The sequence below is a fragment of the Aquila chrysaetos genome, chromosome 7, assembly GCF_900496995.4.
Source record: "Aquila chrysaetos chrysaetos chromosome 7, bAquChr1.4, whole genome shotgun sequence".
In the NCBI taxonomy this organism is placed as follows: domain Eukaryota; kingdom Metazoa; phylum Chordata; class Aves; order Accipitriformes; family Accipitridae; genus Aquila; species Aquila chrysaetos.
Window position 1 is genome coordinate 47,461,291 of NC_044010.1, and position 25,983 is coordinate 47,487,273.

General features: G+C 40.4%; 1 protein-coding gene across 1 annotated transcript in view; it reads right to left on the reverse strand.

Annotated features, from left to right (window-relative positions):
• Positions 1 to 18,715, reverse strand: part of CDKL5 (cyclin dependent kinase like 5) — a 141,903-nt gene extending 123,188 nt beyond the window's left edge. Inside the window, exon 1 of the mRNA XM_030019701.2 lies at positions 18,651 to 18,715. The gene's annotated coding sequence lies outside the window, so the exon portion shown is untranslated. The remainder of the gene's footprint in view (positions 1 to 18,650) is intronic.
• Positions 18,716 to 25,983: the final 7,268 nt, after the last annotated feature.

The following is a 25,983-nucleotide window of genomic DNA, read 5'->3' on the forward strand; positions in this document are numbered from 1 at the left end:
GTTCTTATGACTGCATCGAGTCAGGAGCGATTATTCTCATTTTATCATTCTAACAGTCAGTGCCGTTAAGTGTAGCAATTCAGCTATACCGATGAATTAGAACTTTGACTCCAAAAAGAGAGCTGAACAGGGCAGGGAGAGAAGAGAAAACAGCACACTTATTGCACACTTTTGTAGAATTGTGTTTCAAGTCAAAAATAATTGCCTTTCTTCCTCTTAATTGTTCCAAAATTCAACAGATTTCAACACTGTGAAATTCTCATTTAAGTTTACTAACAGAAACCGAACATCCCTTATCTGCTTATGCTTTCAAAGAATTCTTTTGCCCCTTTGGTTTTTGCAGATTTGTAACATCCAAACAAAAGTAACTACCTTTTGACCTTTGTCCTTTGAAATACACTGCTGTTATACTGAACTAATAGCTATTAAGTGTAATATCCCATTTAAGTAAGAAACCCTAACCACTAACATCAAGTTAGCACACAGCAGCAGTCCTATTTGTTCTTTGCCTCTCCATTTATTTTATCAGTTTAAATGGAATTAGAATGGAAATTGAATGGGGTGTGTTTTCAGTACTTCCAGAAGTTTAGATTACTTGATTCATCCGTCTCAACACTCATTAAGAGTTGTAATGAAATTGCTTTAATTTCTATTTTTAGAAACAGTGTTTTATATTTAGAAATCGTAAGCAAAATATATGAAAGTCTTCCTGAAAAGGAAGAGACACTTAGTCTTTCTGGTTTAAAAGCAACTCTTTGTTTAACTGATACAAAATCATACAATGATATGGAGTTACCACTCTCAATATTTTCTGATCTCCTTCAATGTATTCCCATCGACTAGCACACAAACACGTGACATTAACAACAGAGTCCTATACTCACCACCAAATAAACTATCTCTGCCTTGTAAAAAGAGTTGATTCTAAACAATATACATTTTCTTTACTACATGTTGTATCTCCCATAAATATGCAGAGTGAACAAGAATTATACAGACCCAGCTGTAGAAAAACATTGATAAAGGGCTAATATTGAAGATGCTGTCACGTGACCTTACGCTGTAAAGCAAACCCTACAGGTAGTAACAGTGACTTTTTATTCTCAGACAAGTAATAGAAAGTAAGAGTTCATATGTGTATGAGTTCCAGTTATGAAATGTACCATGATAAAAATCAGAGTTAAAGTTTTAAAGGCTGCTGACAATAATCTCATTAATACCACCATGTATTAAGATCTTAGCCACAGCGAAGCGCAGCAGAATAACAGCAGAACTTCCATATGTAGAAGATCGCTAACAAAGCAGAACTTGCTACGCCTAATACCCACTAGCAGAGCCTATTAAGTAGTGTCAATTTTACGTATACGTATCAGTCTTCTAGAGGTGAATGAAATCTTGCATGTTTCTTTCTTTCAAAGTACCTGATCAGTGCATTAATGTCTCATCTGAAACAAGAAAACAAGCATCAGCTTTTCCAGTTCATTTGGGACAGACTTCCTATGCACAAAATATGATTTACTATTATAACACCTTGCATCATTCTGTGTTTTCTGGGATATCTGACAGCAAATAAGACTTTGGGGAACAGTTCTAGTTCAGTATTTCATTTTATTACTGTTGCCATTATAGATAAGCTATCGTAGCCACAGCTTTAAACAAAAATAGCAAGGCTAGAGTTTTTTATTCTTAAAAATTTGACTGTGTATTGTAAATACCCAAAGGTAACTGTCAAAAAAGCAGCAGAAATGAAAGACAATTAGCTAACTAGTTTCAGTATTTATTTTTTTCTAATTCAATTGATAAAACATAGTTCACCATAATTTTCAAAAGACACTTTCTTAATGTTACAATTGAAGAGCTTCAAAATCACACTTGGGGAAGAAAAGTAAGCAACATAAGACAAAACCAAAAAGATTAAAAACCCACATAGCATACAAAAGACTTCTTCTCTTAAGAAGATCATCTTCCCTTTATAAACTATACACATAGTATTTCTGTATCATACAAGCGAACTATTTGCAAGAATGTAATCATCTAGTCTAATTTGATACTGGGTATTACAAAACTCAATGCAATTCTATTTAAGAGAAAAAAAAAAGGTAGGCTTCACTTCAGAGTGACAGAGAACTTCAAACTTCAGAGAAACAAATGGATCGAATCGAGTTTACACATGTATTTTTTGCTCTAGTGAAAGTGAATATATGTGCAGTGCAGATTAATTTTTTTTTTCTATTTCAACTTGAAACAGCACATAACTGGCATCTAAGCATGAAGTTCTTAAATTTTGTTGCTAAAATAAACACAGAAGTGTTGAGCTTGATATTTCACCAGGACTTTTTCCCAACCAAGACTTTTTTTCTTCCTCTCCCTAATTTACTGCAACATTTGCAGAAGTCTCAAAAAACTTCAGAACCATAAAAGCCTACCAAACAGAACAACCCGTACTGGAAAATTCAAGAACTACAGAGACTAAGCCATCTATAAAACAGAGTGTAAGAGCAGATCTCACTAAAGATGTATTTCCCACTGTTGAAACAGCAAATTAGCCTGCTGTTCCTGAATTACAGTATTTGTAAAAAGTGTTTATAGCGGTACTACAGCAAAACACTTCCCCCTCCTCTCCCAGTCTCGCAAGCAATGCTTCCGCTCTTGGTACTTCCACATTTTTTCACCTCATTTGTTAATTATTGCTTAAACCCCAATATACACTACCTGCGTATTTCATAAAGAAGAAATACTCTTTAACTTCATTTGTTTTATTTTCTCATATACAAGAGTACAACTGAACTGCAAAGCTAGAAATGTAAAGTTTATGTAATTATAACTTAATTACTACCAGGCCTTCAGTCTTCAAGAGAAAAATATTGTCATGATCATAGTGGGGTTTTGTGTCCTAATTAGAAGAACAAAACTGTGAAACGTATGACCAAAAAATGCATTATGCAGTTGAACAACTCATACTAAATAACTGACTTTTTTTCCTCCACTTGTACGAATTATATAAAGGATAGGTCAGATTTTGAGGTGCTCACAATAAACCAAAACTAACACCTTGCCTCTCAGAGCAAACCATGTTAAGCCACTATGCTACTAAACAACACAGAGTCACAAATGAAATGCTTTATCTTTTCAGAAAATGAGAGTATTGTAACCTAACCTCCAGATAAACTTTTGAACACTATATGGATTTGGGACTCCAACTTTATTTCATTATGGTGCTGCGGTTGTTATTCTCTTTTGCAAGCCAGGAGAAGTTAGGTAATGAATCTCGATCTCTCTCTGCAGTGAGAATTTGGGTACAGAAGAGCTATGAGATGCAACTCCTAACATGCGCTACATTTACTTATTAAACACCCACTGCAAATACAGTTGTTAGAAAAGAACTCAAAGTCCCGTCGTTAATATTCAATAAATACACATTACAATATGAAGTGCAAAGTCTTACCAAAAAAACTTAGCCAGATCCTACAAGATCTGCTTATTCTCTAGAAAAGGACTACCATCCACAAATTCCCTTCAACAGTAATTCATCATACAGTCTTAATCATTTCCAGAAGTCAATGGTTAAGCTACTGAAAAGCACATAAAAAGCCATAATAAATAAAACCAGAAAAATGTGGCAAGTAACACCTTCATTGTCACATTAAAATAATTGTTAATAGATAAAACAATCCCCATTCACTTCCTAAACTTACCCTATTCAACACCTGTCCTCCATGGCAGCAATCCTAAAATAGGACCATGACACAAAAAAGTACCATTTCTACCACTGGTCTTGATCATACCTTCCAGAGGTTCACTGGGAGACACGGCAAGGTCCTAGAAATAAGCAAATTTGTTCAAAGCAAATCACAGCATAAAATGGTAATCTTCATTAAAACACATCACTAAGCAGTTAGCCATTCATAATTTGAGCAATATTTCCCAACAAGAAATGACAGCCTGCAGGATTCCATGAAATTGCAATAGAGAACAAAAAAATACAAAACAACTTAAAACATAACGCTAATCACAAGCAAAAACCCTGAAGCACAATCTTAACCTTTCATCTCTTTAATACAAATGGACAAAACAGTGAAGGACATATTACTGGATCTTCTAGGAAGAAATTACAATTATCACTGAATACATGAGCTCAGCATACTTCAGTACTCTATCTTAAAAGCAGCCTACAACCTAGGGATTCTTTTTTGGTTTTGTTCCTATTCAGTAATCTCAAATGCTGAGCCAAGAACTCTACAATCCCTATAATTCAAAAGAAGAAAATTAAGTTCCAACAACTTCCTATATACAGATATAGGAGCAGTGACACTCTGAGGTCTGCTCAGAACACCCCACCTCATGCCATTGACAAAGCTGGAAAATCTACCTAAAATGCCTTCTCGGTATCTCCACCAGGAAAACTCAAGCTCTACCTTCAGGTTTCTTAAGTAGACTAGATGAAAACTTTTGCTGTTCACATCCTCCAGTTCTGATTCAATTAAGTTGTGTCTCAACTGCAAGAAATACAATACAGGGATCGCTTATGGTATTACCATATAATGGGGGAGGGGGAAGAAGGTTTATTATTTTGCAAAGGGGCTACTTGATGATTATACTCTTTAACTGAAAGAATCATTACAAATAAGTGTCAAAGAAAACACTGACCACTTTTCTACCTTAAAATTGTATAAACACCAGCATATGAATAGTGGTGCGTGGAAGAACAAAGCCACCACCCTGAACAGAGCCAAGCAACAAAGATGAAAACCACATAGCAAATTCAGATACAGCCCAGAACATTCACAGTTTCTACCAAAAGGCATAAGCATGCTATAGATATCTGTTTTTGCAAATTTTGCTCCAATTTGTCTTTCTCCAACTTGTTTCGCAGACCTCTTAAAATAAGACATGCAAAACAAGGCAATTACATAGGCCCATTCATGGAACTCAAAGTATTGCTTCAGGTCATGCTCAGCACAACTCCTTATACAGCACAGATTTTTAAAACCATGTCTATTTTCCCACTCTTTCCAAATGTAATGTATTTTATTTACCCCACTTAATATCTTTGAACAATTGGTTATGTCATTTATACCATGGCACACAATGCTTTACTACCTAAACTCCTTGAAGACATGAGAGCAATTTCAAAACACATACACTATGCTTACTTCATGTCCCATAATTTTGGTAGAATTTTAAACAAAAAGCTCAGACTACTTGTTTGCAAAAACTGACTCCCAACAGTGCTGACAGAAGCAATACAGCTTTTAACATGTAACAAATGCAGGTAAATAGTTCTTAATTATCTGACAATTTAACTAATCTGTTTCATGCTACCCAAGGACCAATTCCTATTTCCACCTAATCTTTCTGTTCTGAAAGGGAAGGGTCATAAGGGTGTATGTTCAATAGTGTTTAGCTTTTAATTCAGGTATGACATGTTCACAATATTTCAGAAGCACAGTAATGAACCAAAATAAGCATTAGTCAATGGCTGCAGACTAGAACTCTTACTCACCTGGAGTTTAGTCCAGTTGCTACCCTGACTTACATTCCACTTTTTTTAGCACTCCAATCACAGCTGTACCATATATAGCTAACACTAGCACATGCACAGTATTCTGTCACCCCACTACTGACATCTTAACTCAAAATCAATTTGGAAACTTATTTTTTATGTTTCTCCTTCAAGAGAATTACATTTCTCTTAGGTACTGCAGTGCAATTGCTCAACACTTGCTTTCATCCTTTTTTAGATTAGTTCGAGCTATGTTTCTCCTCCTCCAATGATTTGTTTTTGCTATTAATTAAATGGCAGTATTATTTTCCTCAGGTGGAATTATTAGAAAGCATCTTAATGAGTTATAACAACTATAAAACTGAAAAGCACAACATACATTAGTTTACCCTGTATTGTTAAGGAACAGTGGTCAAAAGAGAACATCTACTTGTCTTCATTAAATCAGAGAAAAAGACTTATTAAACTGAGGAAGTTAGTAGAAAAAAAAAAATGTAGTATACACATATTCCAGAAGACGACTTTCTTGAAAATGATTTAAATACACGTCCCTTCATATTCCAGTATTCCACATACCTTTTGGATAATTTCTCTTCAGTTCATGTATTTTGGAGGCACATTTAAAGGACAAAAATTTCAATATAATCTGTGGCCTTTGTACAAGTGCTTTTAGTTTTCTAAAAAACCAATCAGGAGAAAATAAGCTGTTAGCATGGTATCATTTTCTCTGTTTCTTAAATATTTCACATCAAAGGCACAAAAGGTGTATTCCTTATATTAAAAAAAAAAAAAAAATACGGTATTTTCCCAAAACCAATACATCACCATTGGCAGTCCCACGTAAAGGACCATAAATGACTACAGAAGTGGTCCATATGACAATCAGTGGCACGCAGTAATACTAGAAACAGCAGCAAAACATCCCTAAGAGCTACTTTTTAGCCAAGCTACATTAAGTACAGTATGAAATAAGGCTTTTGCAATTTAAAATCTGATTTTTTAACAAATAATTTAACAATTTGATTTATAATAAAACTGTAGAGCATTAACAGTATATTTTGTAATTTTTGTGCTCTTAGAGTCACTCTTAAGGCAAGTATCACAGGAAATTCTCTAGTCTACAAACACTTAGGTGCCCAGCATCATTTGCTGTTCTACCCCTACCCCTACAGAACCTAAACATGAGCACATACTACACTACAGTAATATACTTGTGCTTTTGCTTGCCAAATGCAACTAGACAAAAGTATTTTCATGCAAGTATTATTGCATGTTAAAAACAATCTCGGCTTTTGGTATTTTGCTTCTAGATTTAAACTCCAAGTTAAAGCATATTATAACGCCACTGCTGCTGTGGTATCATGACGAAAATCTGTTCTATATAACTACCAGGCATTGGCAGACGTTAAGCAATTCACATCACGTTCAAATTTATTTCTGGTTTTTGGCAGAGGAACTTCACCACCACAGTATGCCATATGTAATGAACATGAAAGCCTACAATTTCTTTTAATCTGTCCCGCGGTTCCTCAATAACATGGTAAAGTTTATCAGACAAGGAAAAGGAAGTTAGGGAAAATTTACCATCCATCTCACAAATGTAATTGATTCTAGAGGTCCATTTTAATCTTCATCTATCACTCATCTGAAAAAAAATCCAATTATTTCAGCTTCACAGGTGGAGTGGATTTTCATCCCGAGAGATATGAATGAACCATGAAAAGATGAAAAAAGCCCATAAATTAACATTGCACAAATATACATGCTACATACAGAGCTGCCAAATCCCACACTTTGAACATTAAATTGAATCCGCAGCTCCCCAGTTTAAACCTTTAGCACAACATATCCTCTCAAACACTAGCAACGCAGCACAAGGACTAGTAGCCACTAAATAATACCATACTTGGGCAGCACAGCTTGCCCAGGCAGTGTTTAACCTCGAGCAGGAAGGCTCAAGGCTAGTGGGAGCCCCATCCACAGGGGCAAGCTCTCACCACAGCCTTGCACCAGACCTTCTCACCACACGGCCAGCCCAGCATAAGGCACACACTCTTCCATGAGACCCAGTGCACAGGTCTCCCGATATCAGGGCTCCACAGCAGATGAAAAATCTGCAAATATGCTCAACAAAACAGTCTCTTTTTCATCCCTGCTTCCATTCCACCACCGCAACCCAGCTTCCACTATTTAGTTCTCAGCACTGTATGCAAAACCAGCTCTGAGGATAGGAAAGATACCATATTTTCCTTTTTAATTATTAGTTACATTCACAACAGGCGGAAGAAACTGGAAGTGGTCATTTACCTGTACAGCAGCTTCCATCAGCACAAATTAGGATGGGGGTCCCATCATACAGACCCCACCCTCAAGGTTTGACAGTACAAAAACACACTCTTATTTTCATGCATTACATACCCTACACCATCACCCTTGTACATTTTATACTACAAGTCACATACCCCCAAATCTGGGTGTATGTACATCTGTTGGATGGTAAAGGTGCATGAGGCTTGGCAGCTTGCACATTTTGGTGGGGACCTTTCTGTTTTAACTATTGCTGTACTTCACGAGGTAAAAAGAGACCAAAAATAAAACTAATGATCAAAACCAGGAAGCGAGCAAGAAGTTATATTAAGCCCTAAGCAATGTAAGAAAAAAACAGGGAATAGTTTGATAGTCACAAAGTGAAAGCTACAACCATTGTCAAATTCTTTAAAAATCTGAGATATTAAAAAAGTGTAAGAACTAGTATTTAAAAAAAAACAAACATTGATTTTAGAGTGAGAAAGTAAATTTACTGGATTAAAACTGTTTATTCATATTTTCTATAACTGAACAATCTTTTCTCACTAGCATTGAAGCTTTATTATTTAAAAGGACAGCATACTTCCTTTTTGTTAATTTCTTTGAAGAAGAGCAAGCTAACAAGCTTGATCTGCCATTCCATTTTCAGTGAAATAGCCAACAATAGCTCAAATGTTATTTTAAGTGAATATAACTGGAACAGTCAAAGAAAAGGTCACCCATTTTACTGGTGTGGAAAAATACAGGATAGGCCTCCTAGCCTCACAGGGCTGTTCAGTACTTTGTATGATCAAAGGCAAGCAGACTTTGGCCTTAATACAAATACCTTCCTATCTCCCCTCATCCATACATATTATTTGCAACACAATTTTAGTCACTGTATTTTATGGTGACTTGTATAAACAAATTTCATATATCCCACAAGAAAAAAAGAAAAACAACCCAAACCAAAAAAACATCTTCCAGTATCCAAACTTATAGTTAAAACAATCTTAAGTTTCAGCACATTAATTAAAAGTGCACATGGATTTTTTTCTGTGAGTTACATCACAATTTGAGTCAGCAATAGCAACTGAAAAACAGCTAGGTTAACAGAAGTAAGACCATGACTTTTTTCAAATAGGCTGTTCACTCACAGAGCTTTAGGCAACTAAAACGTCAATATGTATAGAATTCACTGAAATAGATTTAATGATCTCCAAATGACAGGAATAGCTATTTGATTAGGAAAAGCAGAGTCAAGGTTCACCTTCTGAAAATACTCTTTTGTTACTATTGCCATGGACATCCCACACTGTCACCTTCATACTGAAATCTGGTTTTATTTCTAGCAGTAGCACAGCTTTTAAAGAAAGTCAAGCAACCCATTTGTTGTGTTGAAGTTGCAGAATTCTTAAAATCCTAAACTGAACAAAACATTTCAGCCCTCCAAGTTTTTTGAGAAATATTTCAGTGATTTCAATTCATTTTGCTGTGCTACAGCACCTCTTTTCTCTCAAATTCCCCTCTCTTCTATATATGAAGTTCTATGTTCCTCGTGGTTGGCTGCAACTCTTCCTGCATCAAGTTCATATTTCTGTCACTGACTCTGTGGGACATGTACAACCTCTTACCCACGTACATCAGATGACATGTTTTCTATTCCACCTACAATTCGCTTTTTCCTTGCTCTTTATGATAGCTTTAAACTGAGCAGCTCTTTCCCCAGTTCCTTTAAAGATAGGACATTCTTTAAAAACATAAGTTACACTTCTGCATAATCTACACCAGGCACTGTCAAACAGGTCTCCCACAATAACTCTGGGTCCCACGTCCACCCATGAGAGTACCCTTACTTCCCTCCCAGAATAATATCCCCAAATTATTGCCCCCGTGATATCCCCCTATTACGCACAATGCAATCACCTATCACATCAGCTTCACATCTCTCACTTTCCGTACTATCTTTACGTTGCACACTAGCTTGGCAAAAGGCAGCAAACGCCATGATAGGTATTACTACAGGCTGACCACAGAGACACAGAACAGAGTTCCCCCCTGTTGCTTGCACAGTCTCTTCTCCAACCATCTGCCTGTTTCCCTAAGACCTGTATGTTTGCGGCAGAGCAGGAGAACACTGTCCCTCTGCCAAAGTTGACTAGGAATTGAGCAAGTGGTTCAGAAGTTACTGGCAGGGTGGGAGAACAGGCTAATGGACAGATGGATGGACAGATGGAAGAATTGCATAAGCAACCTTCCCTCAAACTAAAATAAAACTTCAAAGTCCCACCTGTTCCTCAAAGCATTTCATCAGCACTAGCCACGCCCCACTTCAAGGTTTTCTGTTTTATAATAGGCTATACTGCATAAAGTAGTAGCTTTAGTCTATAGACTTACCGGATCAACACATTACTGACTGTACATCACGATGTACAGCTACAGCGCTCCATAAATAACTGTCTTTAAACACAAGCTGTACCCAAACAAGATTTCACAGTTAAGTGGAAGAAGAATGGTTGCATAAAAACATTATAATGGCACATAATTTAAAACATCCTTCGTAATAATAACGCCAACAAAAAAAAGAAGAAACTCAAGATTTTGGGGTGAGGTTTTGGGGGGCTGGTTAGTTGGTTTGGGGGGCATTTCGTTTGGGGGTTTTTTGGTTGGTTTGTTTTCATTTGTTTTTGTTTTTGTTTTTTTTTAAGAAATACAAAAAGGTGTAAAGAAATAAAAATAAAGACTACTACCAATTAAAGGATCTGCAAAGGCGTCTTGCATTTCAACAGCCTAGATTGTGTGAAGGGATAGAGAAGAAGCTGTGCTAGATGAACAGATGGACCAGGAAAGTGTGAAGAGGTCCATAAGGTAGAATCAAGTTTTTAAAGCACGAAACTTCTGAAGTGAGCATAGACTCATTGTAGGTGTTTTCATACAAGGATTAGTTAAGGTGAGGGATTTGGGAGGTTTCTTTTGGTTTTTTTTTTAAAGCTTATAGATGTAGGTAGATAACAGCATACTACATGTGCGTGTCTGGAGTAGCGGATTCGGGGATACTGCAACTCCATCCTTGTCTGACAAGCAAGGCAAGGAAGACTGGAAGCATTTTCGCAGAAGTTAAGCAAACAACCAGATGGCAGCATTGTGGATGTGGCAGATTAAGAGCAGAAACAAAAAAAGGGGGGAGATCGGAGCAAGGGAAAAAGATCTTGCACCAAAGACCTTTGCTTCCTTTTAGCTGGAATCCATTTTTCAAGTGCAAGAAGATAATGCAGCAGTGTCATGAAAATGAGTTGAACATAGCAAAGGGAAAAAAAGAGGTGCCCTGGAAAGAGAAGAGTAATTTAATTTTACACAACTTCTTCCTAGTGACATTTTAGGAATAAATCTTTTTAGGAAAATACTGCTTTTGAGCAAAAGGGCTAACTAGACAATCTCCTGAGTTACCTCTTCCACCCCTGATGTCAATTATCACTTCAAACTACCCTAAGCAGTCCTATTAAAAACAGCAGCAGAAAGTTGGGGCAGCCGGGGGGTGTATTCTATATTTATTAATAGATTCAGCCTCACTTCAGTGAACACGCATCTTGCAATAAAAAAGGATATAATTTTAAAAAGCACATGTTCGAAGGTTCACAACTGAAAATTATTAAAGCTTATTGTCACTGCTATGACAACTGCCTACTACTCTTTGACTAATAAACAGCTTTAAGTTTTGGATGAGTAGTTCTATACATAAGTAACCCATAAGCAAATTACACTTTTTTTGATCTCAAATGGTACATAACATAAAAAGCAAACTTGTTCTAAGTTATCATAAACCTATGCCCATCCCCTATTTTTCATCCCCAAAGTATACTCTAACAACACAGAAAACACTTAAGAGCTGCCAGGACATCTACCAACTACTTTGAACAACATGAATTTGAAATATCAGTTGTGAGATTAAAAACAGTTTCATATACTATATGAGGTGCTGTATGTTTTGACAGTTTTAACATTTCTTCACCTCTGAAGGGGATCACATAAAAACTAAAGTCAGATGGGCCCCCATCCTGCATACACTCCTCCATAAGCAATACAACTGAAGTTAAACATATGTTTAACTTATTACATGTGCACAAGTATTTGTAGAACAGGCTTAAGTGACTCCAGGGAATAAACAAAATGCTACCAAGTGTTCAAAATAAAAAACAGAAGAGGAAACTTTTCCTGCAATTTGTTTTCAGCTACTGTAAAGTTTTTACTGAACACAGCAGGTTAACAGCAATTTAGAACAAGTCTAATAGCTCTGACAAGAAGAGCTTTACAAAAAGCTGACTATGACATATCCCCACCTTCCATGCACCTCAGTTTTGATACTACTATTTCAGGTACCAGCCAAAAATGCAATTTATAAAAACCCCACCATTTTGGAAGACACAGAGCAAACAAACTACATTACATTTATTCACAGCAAACTGCTCTGATGAACCTGCAATTAACATGATATGCTGCAGCATGCAAGATACTCTTACCCGGCATACTGGAATTTATTGTAAGAGCTAGCAGACAGTAATATCCAAATCCTTCCAGCCAGCTTTTGAAGCTTATCTACTACAGGACTCCCATCAGAACAGTTTCCTCTTTGCCATCATCTAGAAATGTTGTCCAGATGAAAAGGGAGAGGAGAGAAAAAGCAGTGCACAACATCTAGCATCAAGAGTCTGCAACATTCAGGGAACACTGGACCTTCTGCTCTACCACACCAGCATAATGCCGATACACGTGTAGGCAAACACAGGGAGTTTGAGATCTGAATTACATGAAAAATAAATATGAACTTCTTAAGATTAGGAAATGTAGCAACAAGTAGGAAGCTTATAAACACAAATTTACTGTGCTCTCAAGTTTAATTCACAAGTTATATGCTTTAAATATGTGAGTACAAAGTCCCACTTGCTGGTACAAAGCTTAAAAAAAGTTACCAGCTGGCAGTTATTTTGTGGCCATCAAATCAGATTGTTCTAACAAGTTAACATGTCACCCGGTCTATCACATACAGGCCAAAGAGAAAGACCTACCTTCTCAAGGTCAGAAAGGGATGAGACTGTAAAGCACTGAACTGATGATGTACATTCAAGTAGCTATTCACTTACTTCACATGTAAGTGGGACTTTACAGCTGAGTAGTTGCTCACTGCATAAGCACTAAACTCACTCAAAGTAAACCAAACATACTGAAAAACTCTGAGTGAGTCTATGCCAGATAGTTACCCCAGATAATTATAAATTCAGTAGGAACTTAAAAAAATCCATTTCAAGATCACAACTTCTATGAGTTTGAAAACTAAGGGTTTCCCCACAAACACAAGGGTTTCACAATTAGTTGTTAGATGATGAGATCAACCAAAATATAGTTCTAAGGAATTGAGCTAAATAAGAATTCTCCCCTACAAATAAATAATTGTGTTAACCATTTCTCTGAATTCACTAAGAAATGTACGGTTCCTACCGTACGTGATGACTTTTAAATGCTGACACCTAATTATGAAGAAAAGTAGGAAGGGGTGAAAAAAGTTTTGTTTTCATATTCAAGCTCCAAGAATTATTATTTTTTTTACACTTAATAGTTGAATAAATATTTGATTCTACCAAACCTTGCAGCCACATCCTCACTTTCCCTCAGTTGAATGAAGCAGTGTGTTACCATTAACACCTGTACTTCTACAGTCATCTGTAGGAAAAGGTTAACAATGATACAATTCACCAAAATAATGGAGCTCTATGTGGCTGGCATAATGAGGATTCAGTTAAGAATTGATTCACATTTTGTTTTTTTCAGAGAAGAAATTTGTTTTTTTGGTTTGGGCCCCCCCCCTCCTTTTTTTTTTAAATATTGCCAGGCAAGTATTTCTCATGAATGCCACCCACAGCAAGATTATCTTCTTTTTCCAAAATAAGTGTCAGTGTTAAATTATTTTATCCTACTGTTAAAATCAACTAAAGGATTAATTTTTAAGACATTAATGGGTAATTCTAACACCAGAAGGTTCAACCAGTTTAGATTAGGAGTACAAGTCTGAAGTCAAACTGGAACACACATCTCTTCTGAAGTAATGTTAGAAAAATAAATCTGATTACATTAAAGCTAGAATTAAAAGCTTCTGGAGACCTAAACACTTCAGTATCACAGGTATCATAGAAAGTCATCATATATTAACTATAACTATCTATTTATTCCGTACACACTTTCCTCATTTTAAATTATTTTGACTCCACAGCTATTAAACATAACCACACTTAGGTATCAACCTTTATATGATCAGAGAAGCAGAACACAACTCTAACTTGAGAGCCCATACATTCATTTCTGAAAGTTATTTTGCCTAAAGGAAACAGGCATGGAAGTTCTCTGAAGGTTAGCCTATTCTTATGAAATTCTCATGGTTGCCTCAGAGAAGGGGGGGGAAAAAATATATGCAATATTTCTATAGCAACAGAGTTTAAGACATGTAGAACCTTTTAAATTTATTTTGTTCTTTCATTGTGATTTCATCAAGATATTTAACACAATTATTTCTGCTATGCTAAAATATCTTATTTAACACAGTGACAAAGAAATATATTATCACATTCTAAATAAAAACCCTTATTTTTAAAAGCTGAATACATTAGTGTTGTGAACATTCAGATGTTTAGCATCTTTCCTTCATCCATATTTAATATTATGAAACTGCACAGACTCAGCAAGAGGGCTGATGTAACAGTCATTTCCTCAGTTTACTTATGTGTTGTTTTAATGCTCAATTTCTTTTATATTACGAAATTAATTCTTACTGCTTCTGATGTGGAAAGCTGGCATTACCATTCACAAACAAATCTCCACCCAGATACTAAAGTATTATAATCAGAATACAAAATTTGGAACCAGGAAATAAACTCTATTACTCATTGTATTACATACATTCTTTAGTGATAGCAAGTCACTGATCACTCTCATGCTTTGACGTTCTAATGTAAAAATCAAGATAAAAATCTAGAGTTGCTATGTTTAGCTCATGAGTAGTGCTAAAATTCTTTAAAATTCTCCAATAGCAGTTGTGACAAATGCAAGCCATTCTTGTTCCTTTCACATGATGAGCACACAGTTCACAATGACTTCATTTATCCTCCATGTCACACATTTTCAGGGTAGCTCCCTCTCATTACTGTTTCATGACCCATGTTCATGCTCTGCTCAGAGTAAGCATGTAAGCTCAAGAAAATACTCATAAATAAGAATTCATATCTTGTCCAGAGCTTAAATAATACCTAGGAAAACTGCTGGTTAGTTTTTTCTTTCCAGATTTCTACTGCTGACTGTTGTGTGTTCGAGAGAGAAAGCTAATGCTTATATGTGAACAGTTTTCAAGAGCATCCATATATAGTCAGTATTATAAATAGCTATTTTTATAACAGCACTGAACTGGTTTTTCATTATATATATAGAGAGAGGGTGTTTTCTGCATGCAGAAATTATTCTCTTATTCTACCTTGCACTTGCAGTCTTAGCTCTCCTCCCACTCACACAGTCCTGCTCCATACAACAGAAATAGCCACTGCTAGTGTCAAACCACGCTGGCACTATAGTACATAGAGTCATAGAATACCAGGTTAGAAGGGACCTCAAGGATCATCTGGTCCAACCTTTCTTGGCAAAAGCATGGTCTAGACAAGATGGCCCAGCACTCTGTCCAGCTGAATCTTAAAAGTGTCCAATGCTGGGGAATCCACCACTTCCCTAGGGAGATTATTCCAATGGCTGATTGTTCTCATTGTGAAAAATTTTCCTCTTGTGTGCAACTGGAATCTCCCCAAGAGTAACTTATACCCATTACCCCTCATCTTTTCCTTACAACTCCTTGTAAAAAGGGAGTCTCCATCTTCTTTGTAGCCACCCTTTAAATACTGGAACATGGTGTTAACTATACCAGTGCTCCAATAATAGTTTCCAACAGACTAGCCCAAACCTCTTTATAAAAGTAAGTTCCCTCTATACTGACTGTACAATTTTTTACATTTTCCTATAGCTATTTCACTAGTAAAAAAAGCTTATGAAATTGGTATTCTCAAGGGGTTTGTTAGAAATACAGAGCTACAGTAAACATTTCAGTATTTGAATCTCAAAGTGTATTTTTTTCCTCAACTTTATTAAACTAAACTGAAAGGATCTATGAGAACATTAAAATGGATCTGCAGTTTCTTTATTTCAACACTTCAAGTTTTGAAAACTAAGACAGAGCAGATCAGCTACCACATTAACAGGTATGTTACAACTCTCATTTTAATGTCAGACAAAAGGAATCAAAACAAATTTCTAGTTTCAGCTTCCATAAAGTTCAGACTTAAGACATTACAAAAAAAAAATTTAACATAAACCAACAATGGGTTATAGATCAGATTCATTAAAATTGTCAACATTTAATTAAAGTTAAAAATCGGGCATAATGCAAGTATTTTTTACATGTGTATTTTTGAATGATAACTGCTTTCAACTGCAGGTCTAAGCACTGGTTGAAATTAATTCAAAAGATCTAGTTCCAAAATATGGTATAGCACTTGATTGCTACAGCTTTAGATTTCTCCCCTTTCCTATGAACTATGGTCTTTCACCACTGTAATATATAATCCAGTTTTTCCACATGCTAGAAAAATCTAAGGGGCTAAAATATGGTGACAAAGATCTTGATACAATTTTGATTTAAATCCCTAAATACTACAGTTTTAGTTAAATACTGACAAACAAGGCCATACTCTTGAGAGTTATTCAATGCGGAGGCTTCTTTAGGCAGAGAGCTCTCTCCTTGCAGAATATCTTGCCAGAAGTACAAAGGGGGAGACTTTCCTTCCTATTGCCAAATGAGCAAAATGAGAGAAATCTTAAACACCCACACAACTAGAGGTAGTATTTAAGTCTGCACAACAGAAAAAGCCAATACTTCTATTATTCAATCCAGCTATTAAAATGGTGCTTTGTGTTTCTACTACAGGCAGGTATATTTTATAAAAAGCTTGCTTCCCTCCCCCTCCGCAACTGCAGATCTCTTCACTGTTAAGTCAGCACACGCACAGACACAAAGACTTTAAGAAAAATCTTAAAGATCATGTTGTTTCACGCAAACCCAACAGACTATTTGAAATGTTAGATCTGACACCCTTACACTGCGATCTGGGAAAAAAATAGTTAAGCGTCCTCATAGATAGTAAAATCAAGGGGAAATTGTAGATTGTACTAGCCAAGAAACGATTAGCAATTGGCAATATACAACTTGATCACTCATTTTACTGGAAGCTGGCGGTGCTCAACATCTCTCCGAGAAACAGCAGAGAGGCTGAGGACAACAAAAGAAACTAACAGGGCAATTTAGAACTTCTCTCCAGCAACACTGCAGAACCTGAAGGCCGCTCACGATCTGCCTCTATGAGCGTGCCAATGGCTCTTCCTAGCCCTCCTCCGTGTTACATTCTCTCCCAGCCTATTCGAGGCGTTCCAAAGCTTTGCTAAACAAACATGTATTTGCGATAAATCAGAACTCTTCCAGATACGACTGTGACTAATGTATTACCGTCTCGACAAGACTACCGAGTAGAAGTCAGGTAATAGCTTCCCTCGCCCAAGGCACAGCACGGAGGAATCTGCGTGCTCATTGCCAATTCCAGGGGGGCAGTTTCCCGCTGTAGCCGTTTCAGTCAGCTACCTGCCGCAGCAGTGGGAGGCAGGGCACGGTGCAGGCAGGAGGAGGATCTCCGAAAGCCAGGCTGGAGTAGTTCAGCAACAGCAACAGCGCGCAGAGCCCTCACGTACGCCGAGGAGAATGGAATAGAAACAGAGCTCAGAGCTCCTCGCTCCTCCAGCCCAGGAAGAGGCATTGCTGCAAACACACAGAACCCTGCTCGAAAAAACCCTTCTCCCTTCCACACGCCCAAGTCCAAGGACAGCAACCGAGTTCTCCCTGCTCACCGACCCATACAAAAGACGAAACCTGAGAGCAGACCCAAGGAGTAGCCCAGCAATGGGAATCCCGGCATCCCTTTCCTTCCTAGCGGCTCAAACCCAGGAACAGCCTTCTCTCTCCTGGGTGTTGTCCCCTCTGACGCTCTCCATCACCACCTACCTGCCTGAGAACTACTCGTGTATTTCTCACAACCGGCACAGAAAATGCACGAGCCCAGCAACAGTGCGACTGATTTAAGAGAAAAAAAAAAAAAAACCCCAAACAAAAAGCAAAACCCAACCACCACACAAAAACCCGGAGAAACACTCCCTCCCCCAAAACATAGCCATCTAAGGAGTATCTTTTCAGAAACAGCCATGAGCCCTTCCAACCGGGCGGGAGGCATACCGGGGAGGCGGCGGGCAGCGCTAGCACCGGGCAAGGGGCCCCGGCGGAGCCCGGCAGCCGGCGCCCCCCCCCCCTCCCGGGGCACCCCCCCTGCGACCACCACCGGCGGGGCCCGGGCGGGGCCGCGCCCGCGGGCGCTGCCCCCTCCCGCGGGGGGCGGCCGGCGGACACCGCGCCGCCGCCGGACCCCGCCCGCCACCGCAGCCTCGCCCCCGCGGCCCCAGGCGCACCTGGTCTGCGGAGCGGAGCGGGGCGCGGCGCTGCCCGCCGGCGGAGGCAGCCACCGGCCCCGCGGGGGCTGCGCCAGGAAACGGCCCTCGGCGGGATGGGGGGGGGCCGGCGGGGGTCGCGGGGGCGGAAAACGGAGCCGAGGGAAGAGGGTGAGGCGCGGGGCTGCCCCGCCGCAGCAGCAGCAGTAAGAGCCCGGCAGGCGGGAGGTGACGGGTGAGGGCGGCGGAGGGCAAGGGGCGACCTCCCGGCCCCGCGCAGCTCCCCTACCTCCGCTCCGCCGCCGCCGCTGACCGCTCTCCTCACAGCCGGCGGCGCGCGCTCGCTCGCCCGCCGCCGCTCTCCTCACAGCCGGCGGCGCGCGCGCGCGCGCTCGCTCGCCCGCCCGCCCGCCCGCCGCCGCCGCCGCCGCCGCCGCCCCCTCGCTCCGCTCCCCCGCCCGCCACGGTCCCTCCCTAGCGCCGCGCTCAACCGACGCCGCTAGCCGCCCGGCCCCGCCCTCAAGCCCGCTCTGACACCTCAACCCACCAGTAGCAGAGGAGCCAGCCGGCCTCCGGCCGCGCCCGCGCCCTCCTCGACCAATAGGAGCTAGCCATGATCCTCCTCCCCCCCCCCTCCGTCCGCCGCTGGCACCGCCCGCCCTGGCGGCAGGTTGGGTTGACTCGCAGCTGCCGAGCAACGGGCGCGGGGCTGCGGGCGGCGGGGCCGGGGCCCTGGGGGTCGCGGCGGCGGAGAGGCGGCGGCGGGCGGTCGCCGGGCGAGGGGAGCCGCGGCCGCAGGAGAGGCGGCAGCAGTCACGGGTGACGCCGCCGCTGCTGCTGGCAGCGCGGGCAGGTGGAGGTGCGGGGGTCGGCCTCCGGCGGCGGGGCAGGGCCGCCAGGGCCGCGGCCCCCCCCCCCGCGCAGGGAGAGGGGCAGGCGGCTTCTCCTCCGGGGGGATGTCCCCTCGCGGGTGGGCTTCTCGGTCTTCATTGTTTTGGTGAGGGGAGGCGTTGCGCGCCCGCGGCAGGCCGAGCCGTTAGTCACCCGTGCGCGGGGCGGGGAGGGCCCTGGGGGCTGCTCGGCCTCCGCGGGTTGGACGGGGCGAGGGGCGGCGGCCGTGTCAAAACCCGGGATCTCCTTTTTTTGGTTTTTTTTTTCTCTCAGATCCGCTCCCGAAACGGTGAAAATGTCTCCAGCGCGCAAGCGTTTCTCCAGCCTTTGCAAAACCGTCGTCGCCTCGGCTTGCAGGTTCTGTTGCTGGCGCCTGTGAGGCTCGCGCTTTCCGCCTTTGCTCACCCAAATAAAAAAGTACGGTTAAAACCTAAAGCCACTTTCAGCAGCCACTTTCAGGCAAACGTCGAGTGTCAGCTGCATCGTGGCAAAATGCAGTTCTGCGAGTTACGGGTGCTTGAGCTCAGCTCCCATTTTCTCGGTATGCTTCAACGGTTATTTAAATTAGAAAAATATTATGAAGCCCACTGGACATAACGTGCCGTGGGACTCAGCGATGGTTGAGCATTGCTAATCTAATGCAACCAAAAGTACATTTCTTTTGTAAGGATACGAACCTTAAAAAAATCTGCGCAGAGACGTAACAGAACTTAAGGCATTGCAGTGCGTAAAAATCGGGCTCCCCGTTTTCGTTTGTCATTCCACGCAGACTGCTTCGTGAGCCTTGGGGCACTTAAGTGTTTTATTTGGGATCAGGGATGCACTTTTGAAGTAAATGCTGTCATCATCTCTGCTTACAGTGCCTTGATTCACTGTGTGTGTGTGGAGTGGTGTTGGAGTGCATGACGTAGATCCCTTTTGGATCAAGCTAAATGCATTCCAGCCACAAACGCGCACTCCATGGGACTCAAACCGAACTAGTCAAAGAGCGGGAATCCGTGAAATGTGTATAGCTTGGAGATCAGGCCCTCCACACCAACTGTTGCACTCTGCAGGTCTTCTTTTAGGCTGTGGTGCTTGCCCATGGAGTCAAAGAGTTGGAGCTTTGTAGTTCAGAAGGAAGGTCCCAGAGAATTTCTAAGGTAGCACCTGAAAGACCTGATTCGTGGTTCACGGCAGGCAGTCAAACTGATCTGCTGAAACTTGGGTGCTTAAAAGTCTGCCACAACTCCCAGTTTGTATATGGATCTTCCCATATTGTTGTGTCAGGAGTACATCACATCACGCATAGCTATAAGGATAACTTGAACTGAAGTTCAAGATGTGACGCTGTTGTCTAAATCGTAGAAAATGTGCTACTAGTGTTCCTACTCCAGATATTGTCAGTGGCTTTTGTGGTCCTTAATTATCCCCCTATGCCTGTAACTGATTCCGGGATAGAAGGCATTGGTAGTACGAGTTAAAAATTAAGATAAATGACTGGGTGATGCTTAAAAATAACAAAATTAATTTCCGGTGTATCTTGTCATTTTAATATGAGGCCAGATTGTAAGCGATGTAGTGCATGTTGAATTTTTGTGAGAAGGCATAGACAGAACCACTGCTGTGGCGAAATCTGAGCAGAGAACTGGGTTTTTTTTAATTACAACCTACACAAAATCAATTTCCTTCTCCTACAGTGCTTCTCACAAGTAAGCAGTTTCACGTACTAACATGATGTAGTTACTCTTTTTACTGAGATCTGCCTTCTTTTGGATGTTTCTCGTAATACGGTACATGATAGAGAAGATAGAACACTTTATTATAAACTTTAATCTTGAGCTTTACTTCAAAAAGGACAGCAGCCCATGATTTTAGATGCCTGAAATCAAACATCAGAGCTCACTCCTCTTCTGTATTCATCATAATATTTTTTTCTCTCATCTTGTGGTTGTAACAGAAATGTTAGAGTATAATAGATTTTTGTTTACTGTGTCCAAAAGTTTAATGCTAATTTCACTCAACTAAAAAGATGGCCTTTTCTAATGCGAACCCTTGCAAATCAGGCATGGATGTGGAGGCCAAGCCCTTTTTTCTGACACGCACATCATGGTCTCTAATAGGGATTTTGTTTTGAGACGCTAGACTAGGCTCCTCCAAGTCACTAAAATAAAATATAGAAAAAATATGACTTACGAGGTAAAACAAGCATATATGACTTTGAACACAGATAAGCGGCAGGTCTCATTCACAAGAAGATAGCATTTTTAGACATTTTTTCCCATAAAAAGGAGGGGAAACGCCCAAGTTTGGGCCACCTAAGTGTTTTTTCCAGGAACTCCTACGGGGGTTGTGGGGTGATCGAGGCTGGAGACAAACCCTTGAAGGCAGCGGCCAGATTGTCTTGGCTTTCTTTTTTGGTCCCACAAACTAGCTGGCGCGGTGTCAGGCTGGCCCTCCAGTGCAGATCAGAGCAGTCTGATCTGTTCTGCTGGCAACGGCGTGAAGTGCCAAGTCCTACACATGTCATCTCTAGAAGCGCCTGTGAGTCACTGCATCAGCTGGGCGTAGAGGCAGCTACGGGTTTGATGGCTAACCAATGTAATACAGTCTCGGTAGGAAAGAGCTGCTTACCCACTGCATTCCTATCAAGCCACTGACACTAACGAGCCAAGCAGGAATAAATTTGATGTAAGCATCAGTGGAAGTGGAAGTGGATGGCAAGAGGATACTGAGTAAGCAGCATTATCCATGCGGTGTAGACAGGTATAAATGTAAACACATGAGGCAAGATACTATCACAGCGTTTTAGAAGAGCCGTTAAAACAGGCAAAAATCAATGGGAGTTTAGCCTAGCTGAAAAGTGCAGAAATTGGCACATGCTTAGGAGCAGATTATTCATTTATTCTTTCTTGCAGTGACATTTCATTACATACAGAAGAAACAAAAACCATGAAGAAGTGAATAGATATTGTTTCTTTCCTAGGGTCTTGAGAGAAAACAATGCAACAAAAGGGAGTGATGCTGGTTTTATTATTACTCTCTACAAGCTGGCTGTTGCTTTCCCAGGAACCAAGCTCTCAGCTGAGCAAGCAGTAATTTAAAAAGAATTTTATCATGAATTTCCTATACAGCGTTGCATATTTCATACGTGCAATAAAAGGCCGACAGTCACAATTCTCAGGTGGTAGAATTTGCTATAACTGCACTGACATCCTTTTACAAAGCTTTTCTTAAAATGTATATTTTAAAATGTGTAATTTGCAAGTATTGCCCTTGAATGGGATCATTTCATTTTGAAGACTGGGCTCATGATCAAAGAGTTACAGCTTTATTCCTCCCTGTACAGTCATTTCTACGCGAGGGCTACAAACCAATTTTTTTCCTCCTCCATTTGGTGGGTCCTGCAACCATCCTTCACCGAAACGGTGAGTGGTTCACTCCACAAGATTTGCCTGGTACGGGAGTTCGTGGGAATTCAACAGGGATGAGTGTTTTCTGCGCATTCCCACCACAGAACTGCTAGCTGGTCTGCCCAGCACTTCGAAGCCCAACAGAGCGCTTCCAGGAGTGGGGAAGCAACACAAGAAACAGTGCTTGGTCTGTAAGAAACAGTTTTACTGTCTTACTTAACAAGCCTTGTTTAGGCTATGAAAAGTACCAGTGATCTAGAGCTTACCTACTCTGCCTCTTTTAGTTCAAAAATAGGTTTTCTGTGCTGCTTGGCCACCTGCTGTATTCTCCTCTTATGCATTACCACTGCCCTTTCTTCTGGGTGCCTAAACGTATGTGGGTAGATTGCAAGATACACATTCTGCTTTTACAGAGCCAGGACTCAGCCTAATTATAACCTGCAAGATCAGGATGTGACTGTTTTGACTTGCAGAAGCTGAGATGAATAATTGAGTTGTTGACATTTAATTTGTTTAGATATTCTGAACTTGGTCTGCTTTTTACTGTAATTTGTTGTGTTTATGACAGTGCTGATACCAGATGAAAACGACCACCATTTGCATTGTATTTTCCAAGAAGGTAAATTGACTTTTAGCAAAGTAAAAACACTTTTGTTGTTCCGTTATGATTCTGAAGTCCGTGTGTTTTTGTAACTTTTCTGTGACAAGAAAATAGTACACAGAAGAAGGTTAAATAATATTTCTTTCCAGACTACAGTAATTTAGACAATCTGACATTTCAAAGAACTATACGTCTTTATTTCAACAGTAATGACCAGTTATGGTTAATGGATTTCATTCATCCTAATCTCTCTTACTGTGTGTAATGGGCACCTTCAGTGTGCACGTAGGTAGCTTTGCCCATGAGGTGTTTCATCCTTGAGCATAATTCATAGTTTTATGTCAGCATTTGGTTGGAACAAGACAGGGGGTAAGATGGCATGATTGCAGGGTGGCTTTCTGTTGCAGCAGTCTGTGTCTCAGGCTCTGAGGGCAATTCCTGTATGTCTAGACCCATCAATGCTGCAGCCCTCAGCTCATCTCAGAATAATGGTACTGACAGCCATCATTACAGTCTCACAGATCACATCATCTTCCACCCCTTTTTTCCCCCCATGGAGCTCTGGTGTCCCTAGCAATGATGTCAGAATGAAAACAGATTAGATAGGATAGCTCACATATTTTTCCAGTGATTAGTTTCTTAAAATCAGTTTTGTTTTCAGAGCATTTGTAACTTTCCATAAACAGTTTCCCAAAGCATGCCCCTCGTTACATTTAAATGCTCTATTTTCCTTGTCTGTCTGACTTCTCCCTCATACTACTTTCTCTCTTGGTTGCATTTAAACTTTACGTAATTACTACTGTTTTCACCTATACCAGCAGTATCCCCCACCTGGGGGTCTTTTGACCTATTTTCTGAGAGAATAGGTTTCCATAGGAAAGGAGAACCACCGTTCCTCTCTAGAAGAATTAGAATTTATTAACTGTCTCACTAATGGAGAGCCCATGACACTACATTTAGCATCTGTATAGAGAATCCTGAACCTTTATGCCTGAAACATTAATATATGAAATACTGCATGTAGGCTGACATTGTCCCACTAAATGTAATCTTCAATTAAATCAAAGATATAACTTGGTTTTAACATCTTTTTAACAAGGAGAAGGTTGTTTGGGTTTGTTTTTTTTTTTTCTGGTAGCCTGACACACAGAAGTTTATGTTCTAAAATATGAATTTAAATACAGCAGAGGGGGGTTGCACATCAATATCGACACAGTTGAGATGTTACAATTTCTACCTCTTGTAACATGTACTGTCATCACTATTGTACTTGAAAGTGTCCTACTCTTGGACAAAATTCTTATTTAAATGGAGCAGGTGTCGTACAAACACAAATAAGAAGATGATCCCTGCCCCAAAAACCTTACAATTCAAGAGGTAATGGGTGAGAGAGAGTATTGGGAAAGGATGAGGTAGGTCACACAGCATGGTAGTTGGCTAGGCTTATCCAAATCTGTAGCATTGTGGCAGAGGTGAATTTCAAATAGAGATTTTTTTTAAGGAAAATACTGAAATGGCTTTGCTGACATTTATGAGAAACTCAGCAAGAGCACGTGGGAGCAGTATGGGAGATAGCGTGGATGCGCGTACCTGGAATTTTAACAAGCGGATGATAACTATCATCCTGGGTAGGCAGGATGTAAGGGCTCCAGATATGGTGGGGATAGATTGCAAATGGACTTGAAAATGAAGACAGCGTACGCTGATGCTGTAAAGATGGGGAGAACAAAGAGAGTATTGTAAGAGAGGAAGATTTAGAACTTACCATCTCCCTGAATGATGAATGATTAAGGTAGTGCATGACAAGGGTAAGGAAACAGATGTTGCAGCGATCAATGTATGGCATAACGAAAATTCAGATGACTTTTTACTATGCAGATGAATGCAAAAAGCCTTCTACTAGAAATGTTAGGAGAAAGTCTTGTTAGGATTACGGCATAATTTGGCTATGAGAGAAAAGATGGAGGTGGAGAGTGCAGATAAGTGGCAGGCTGGATATGACTTGTCACGGTGACTGCAAAGGAGATGCAACTGAAAGTGTTGTTTTAAACATACTGTTCTTGGGGTCACGTCCCTGAAGAACAGATCTCAGCCAGATTTTTTGAGACTTTCCTTTGAATAAAAACAGGCAGATCTGGAGCAAAGAGATGGATATTCAAAATAATAACTAAATCATCACAGGGTTAGATCATCGTAAATGCTGGAGGTGGGTCTTGAAAAAACTCCAAATGGCATGAAGTGGTAATGGACAGGCGCACAGAGGGAAAACAAAAAAAGAGACAGTCATGGAAACTTAAGGAGGACAAGGTTTCAATGATGGATTATTATTTTTCAACTTTGGTTCAGTTCAAAGCCAATGAGAGACACAGGTAAGAGCAGATTATGTGTCCAAGGGGAGAAGGCCAGTTTACAGAGGTTCTGGGATGAAACTGGAGAAGAGGTATGTTTAATGAGCTTGGAGGTGGGAAAGAAGAGCAAAGCAGTCTGTAGCTGGTGAGAAAAGGGGATCAGAAAAAGAATGTTTTTGGTGGGAGCGTGAGAACTGAAGGAGGAGTGAACAACAGTTTGCTCAGGATGGAAGAACTGAGGCAAACGGAGGAGTTGGAAAAGAGAAATTCTTAATATGTGACATGGAAGAAGGAAAGAAGTTACAGAAAGGGAAGTGATGGAAAGCAGATGTCTTCATGTAGAAGACATTGGTGAGATCCCAATGTGGAGAGTGAAGGAGATCCAGGGGA